We start from the raw sequence: 6,289 nt of genomic DNA, 5'->3' as shown, positions 1-6,289 counted from the left end.
TGACAAAAGTTATAAAGTAAAAGTTGATTTTATATTGTTATGAGCAATTCCAACGTCAAGTATAGGGTGTTATGTGGTCGGTTTTTTTGGTTTTCTGTTCAATCAGTTCAGTTTTTCGGTTTTCTTATATTTTAAATCTTACCATAACCAAACCGAATAAGGATCAATTTAATCGGTTTCAGTTTATTTGGTTATGTTTTTTTTTGTTCGGTTTACCGATTAAACCGAATAAAATTTCACACGTAATTTAAAAAATTAAAATAGAAAAATACAAACTTTTACTAAAAGGAGAAAATTCACTAATATATAACATATTATATTCAATTTTTTACGATGTGTTGTCTTAAAGGGCCGATACAAACACACTAGTGGTACAAATATGTTAATATAGTTTTAGTCGTATATGAAGATGAAAGAAATAATCGTAGTTTAATTGACATATGACTAATTAGTTGTTGTTTTTAATACTACATAAAATATAAAACAATTATAATTTTATAATAGTTAATAATTAAATAATTAGTTATGAAAATCTTTTTATTAACTAATCTATAAATTTATATATAAAATGTTAATTCATAGATAATATATATATATATATATATATATATATATATATATATATATATATATATATATATATATATATATATATATATATATATATAAATTAAATTGCTTATTCAGTTTTTTCGGTTTTAACCAAAATAATCAAAATTTAACCAAAACCAAACCAAATAAGATATCCTTATTCGGTTACCAAACATAATTAACCGAAAACCACATAATTCAAACAATACAAACCAAACATCATTTGGTTCGATTTGGTTATTTGATTTTTGTTTTTTTTTATCGCACCCCTAGTCAAATATGGGTTACCAAAGTCTTTTTTCAGTTTTAGGTTGTTATATTTTTTGAACGTCGAACAAGAAATATATTAGTAAAAAAGAAGACTTAAGTAAAGAGTTCAAGTCAAATACAACAAAAGTTTAAAATAGAAGACATAGACCAAACCGACCAATCTAAATTACAAAATTTAAACCTATGCTTTAACCAATTAAAAGTTTTCACACAAATGTCATATGCAATAACCATGACAACTCGCCGATCATTTCTTAAAACAACTCCATTATACGCTTTCCAAATAAACCAAAGAGTGGCATAGATAACATACTTCACAAGTTTTATTTGCCGCTTCAAAAAAAATAAAAATCACAAGTTTGTGAAGATTTCTTCCCCTGTCCACATAATTGATCATCTTCTCTAAGTCCGAGCAAGAAGAAGGAGAAGCTTCTAAAAAATAAAACTAATTCACAAGCCACTGCCACAATTTATCAACAAAAACACAGGAAAACAAAAGGTGATCAACACTTTCATCCATGGACCTGCAAAACAGACACAATTGTTATACATTTTCTTCTATTCTATATCAGTCATCATCATTTTATTTCGATTTAATTTTTAATCTATTTGTTTCCATCTATGTTAAAGTTTTTTTACCTTCAATCTTTATTTTTAACACAAATAATAATAAGTAAATTTAAGATAAAATATTAATAATCAAAATCATCACTAAATAAAAAAAAATACATTAAATTAAAATAAAAAAGAAAATTACATACTAATAATATTAACATTTAAAAAGAAGTCATATTTTTTGTTATTACGTCCTTCACCGTTTGAGCCGCTTTAAGTGTGGTTCCCCTTAGATGATTAATATTCACCATTGAGATTTTAAAATTTTCATACTTTCTTGCATATTTTTTGCACAGATTTTTTCGCTGAGTGCTTTTTATTTATTTATATTATTCATTGAATAAAAAGATTTCATCAAAAATATAGCAAGAAGCTAGACTACCAAAAATTACATCATTCTAAATAAAATATGAAAATAAAGGCACCCAACCCTATTAGGTTTTACATTCCTACACCTATTAGAAGCCCAAAATCTCAATATCATAGGCTTCACTTTGGTGAAGATAGTAGCATTCCAAACCAACTAAAGAACCCACTAAACCATATAGCAAGTGGCTTCCAAGAAGGTCTTGACAATATGGTGTAAATAAAGCCTAAAAAATCACCTAACTAATCTGCATACGTGTCAAAAATATGATATATAAATCCCATCGAGTTCCAACCAAGGACCAAATAGAAACAGACACACTCACTTTGGTAATGGACATAATTCCAGCTAAATGGAATAAGTTAGTCAGTATCATGGTCAAACATTTGAATAAGTTGCCTACCATAACCAATTTGGAAAGGAGAGGTATTGACATTCTTTATGTGTTAGGTCGAGTGCTTTCTATTTGAGTTTATGTGTTGACAAATTCCATCCCTAAACTTTATAGCTTATGTGACAACTTAAGTCAAAACCATCAACTCTTGACGAAACCATCAACCATGAGGTAATGGGAGTTAATCCCAAAAGTATCCAGGAAGCACTATCCTAATTGAGATATACATATAAAGTTTTTAAACCAAGCATAATATTCCACAGGTGAAAACACTTTCAAAATATATTTCATGAATACAACAAATTATATACATCAGTCACATAGAAATAAAAAGTATCATTATATATAAATAAGTCAAACTTCTACCCAAAGTAGTTATACAAGACATGTATTCTTGGTATTTACTCACATTAGTTTCATATTAGGCCAGTAGTTTATGCTCATATATAAATAGTTTATGCTCATCATTTAAGTTGTATTATTAATAATTAATTAAAACACGACGAATCTTATTTTATATTATAAACTGGAAAGGTGTCCCCCCGCCCCCCCTTCCCTTGGGGGGGGGGGGGGGGGCGTTGGAAGGTGTCACTTTTATGTGAAAGTATAGTACATTTCCTGAAATAGTAGCCACAATAAACTACATCGGTATTCTCTGCACATTGCTATTTCTTAACCACACTAAAGTACATTGCTATTTGTTAACTGGGTGTCTTTATATGGGAACATGAGTTGTATTTGAAAGTAAACATTCATAACTTTCAACTGTAAATTTAAGATGAAACAAAATCAAACATGTGGATTGTAAATTAAATAAACACAAGAGAACAATTAGCCAAATATGTACCCTACAAACTTGGATTGCCTGTCAACAGCTAACTTTGAAGAAAATGAAGAACCCTTTAAGACGTCAGCGTGATTAGCAGTAATATTTTCCTGGAAAAATATATTGTAAGAACAAACAGGATTTTTAAAGGTTTATATAATAGTCAGACCTTAACATGTTCCTGTACAGAATGTATTTTAAGCCTTAAATTGTTTTTCCTACTGGGTATCCACACAGGTGTCAATGTATATGGGATTGGAAACGGTTCATGATAATGGACAATGTTTTTTACCATCATCACCTACCTTAAAGGCTTAAAGCACCCGAAATTTCATTTGTATTCAATAAGCAATTGAAAGTGGTCACAGTGTCAAAAAAAAAAAAATTATAAAATCGAATGAGTAACTAACACTATATAAAATAAAGTAATAAGATTTAACATAAATGGTAGCATTTCCACATACCTTTGCCCCAACACACAAAACCTGATCCCATAAATTCTCCTGCAAAAACAATAAGTAACAGCATATTAAGCCATTAAAAGAGAGATAAAATTATTAAATCAGTGTAAAAAAAAAACTTATGTTTAGATGGAAAGAAACGAAAAAAAATAATTTGTCACACCCCAAAACCGGAACGGCGGAAACGTTCTGGGGTGGATGACGTCATGTCAAGTATCACAACACATACATATAGTAATCAAAATACAACAAAACATTGCATTAATAGTAATAATTTTACATGGTTACATTACATAGTATCAAAGTAATACAAGCAACATATATAAAGTGCAGCAAGGTACTTAAGCCATCTTCATCCGCAGCTCCGTGGATGTACCTGTCTAATTGCTGACCTGAGATTACGAGTTATTTGAAAAGCGAGTATCAGCATTTTTACAAATGTTGGTGAGTTCATAAGTATTTAGTGTCATTTAGTCAAATAACTTTAATAAGTAGTAGTTTAAGTGTTTTCAGCGCATCAGTGTTCTTTCCAGAAAATCCTATATTTTCTTTAAATAAAGCAGCCTTCTACCAAGACTGTTCAGTGTATTGTGGTAAGAGGTAGTTTTCCCTTAATTGCTATTATTATCAAAATACTGAATTTGATTATTAACGAAAGCAAGAGACATCAGGGAATAACATATGCCTCAGCAGTGAGGACTGCTGACTAAGGCAAGAATCATAGACTCCAGGAGGGTATCGAATTAACGACACGCCTGGTTCAGTCTAACAAAGGGGGACACAGACCCCAGAAGGTACCAAATGAAAGGTACAACTGGTAAGGTCTAAAACAGTGAATATAGACCAAAGATGACCCTAAATGAAAAGTACATCTCGCAAGGTCAAAACAAAGACTACAGACCCCAGTCAGTATCAAATGAAAGATACGTCTAGCAAGGTCAAAATAGAGACTACAGACCCCAGACAGTATCAAATGAAAGATACGTCTAGCAAGGTCAAGACAGTGTGACTCTGAAAAGCGACATCAGCATACAGTGTAAATTGCTGACGAAAATACCGTTACCTTAAAGCCATGAATTATAAGGTAACCCGGGATACTCGTAACCATACTAACCGACACTAGAGTACCAGACGCCCTACAAGCGTCTATATAATGTGACATTTGTCACCCCTTGGCTTGGTGAGCCGTGGACTATAGCTAGCAGTCAGGGTGCGGGGGTGTCAATCTCGTATAGATGTATACACACAATGTCCGCTCTCCCTACAGGAGACTCTGGTTACCAACTAGACGACGGAGGAGGTCGTGTCCTGAAGATGCATCCCAAATAGTGGGTTTCTAATGAAAGTGCTGAACTAAAGGTAGAGACTTCCCAATAGTGGGTTTCTAATGAAAGTGCTGAACTAAAGGTAGAGACTTCCCAATAGTGAGTTTCTAATGAAAGTGCTGAACTAAAGGTAGAGACTTCCCAATAGTGGGTTTCTAATGAAAGTGTAAAATGGAGGTAGAGACTTTTAACTGAACTAACTGAAGTAACCCGTATGCCTAAGCTTGTATACATGGTATATAACTAATGAATCAAATGACATTCGGATGGACATCCGATCCCACCAGACCACATCTCAACAAAGAAAAGGAAATAGGGCGGACAAACCTTCCTAAGTCCTTCAACCATTATTTATATGCATCTACACAAGCACAGACATACATCTAACTATGCTTGAGTGGGAATCAAGTAAAAGTGATTCTCGTGAAGTAGGAGCGTCTAACAAGTGAAGTAAGAGCGGTCGCAAGTGAAGTATAAATGTCGAATAAGTATAAGCGCATCGCGAAGTGGAGATGACAACAAGTGAAGTAAGAGCGTATCAAGTATAAGTGAAGTAAAGTCGATCTCAAGTATAAGCGAAGTAGACCCGTATCACTAAGTAAGAGGGTGAATAAGTATAAGCGTCATCAGGTATAAGTGACTTCAGGTATAAGCGAAAGCATTACAGAGTAGGAGTATAAAATAAGTATAAGCGGAGCAGCAGTAACTAACAATTAAAAGTATTCATGAAAACCTTTGAAAACTTTATTACTCAGGAAAATCGCATTTGTATTCTTTGATAAAATAGGTGTGAAAACCTTTAGAAATCTTTGGGAATCTTTTATAAATCAGTTTGAAAATGAATCTTTGATAAGCTATAAAAGTAAGAACTTGAGCAATTTAAAAACCCTTTTTGAAAACCATTCTCAGTGTCCTACTCGGTAAAACAGTGTACAGTGGTAAAATCTTGGGCATGCGGGTTATCAATCACATGTGATTGATATGATAACTGGCATGTTTAACTTGTAATCCCCCCTATAAAACATTTAAAAGCATTTAAAAGGTTCATTCAGGGGTATGAACTCACCTGGTGTAAGTAGGTCCGACGGAAGTGCCGTTTGGGCGTTCGGGGTCACGCAAGGACTTGAACACACACAAGGACCTATTTTAACATATGATAACATATGTTCACATACAATTAGCGTATAATATACTAATTAAACAATTGTACACACTCAAAGGAGTGGAAAACACTTTTGGTTGAGTGTTTGGGGTCCCGGGTAGCGTTTAAGGGTGCTAAGGGTCTCCTATCAGTTGTGGAACTTTGCTAAACTCAAATATCAAGTGTGTGAATGGATTTAAAGCATCAACATGGACCAAACAAGGAGTTTATGGCCCAACCTAAGGGAGTTTACGGCCGTAAACTCCCAAGGTCATATTCTTGGGTGTTTGATGCTTCTA

Source organism: Lactuca sativa, chromosome 5 (genome assembly GCF_002870075.4).
Source record: "Lactuca sativa cultivar Salinas chromosome 5, Lsat_Salinas_v11, whole genome shotgun sequence".
In the NCBI taxonomy this organism is placed as follows: domain Eukaryota; kingdom Viridiplantae; phylum Streptophyta; class Magnoliopsida; order Asterales; family Asteraceae; genus Lactuca; species Lactuca sativa.
The sequence above is the reverse complement of the archived record's forward strand: the minus strand, read 5'-3'. Positions refer to the sequence as shown.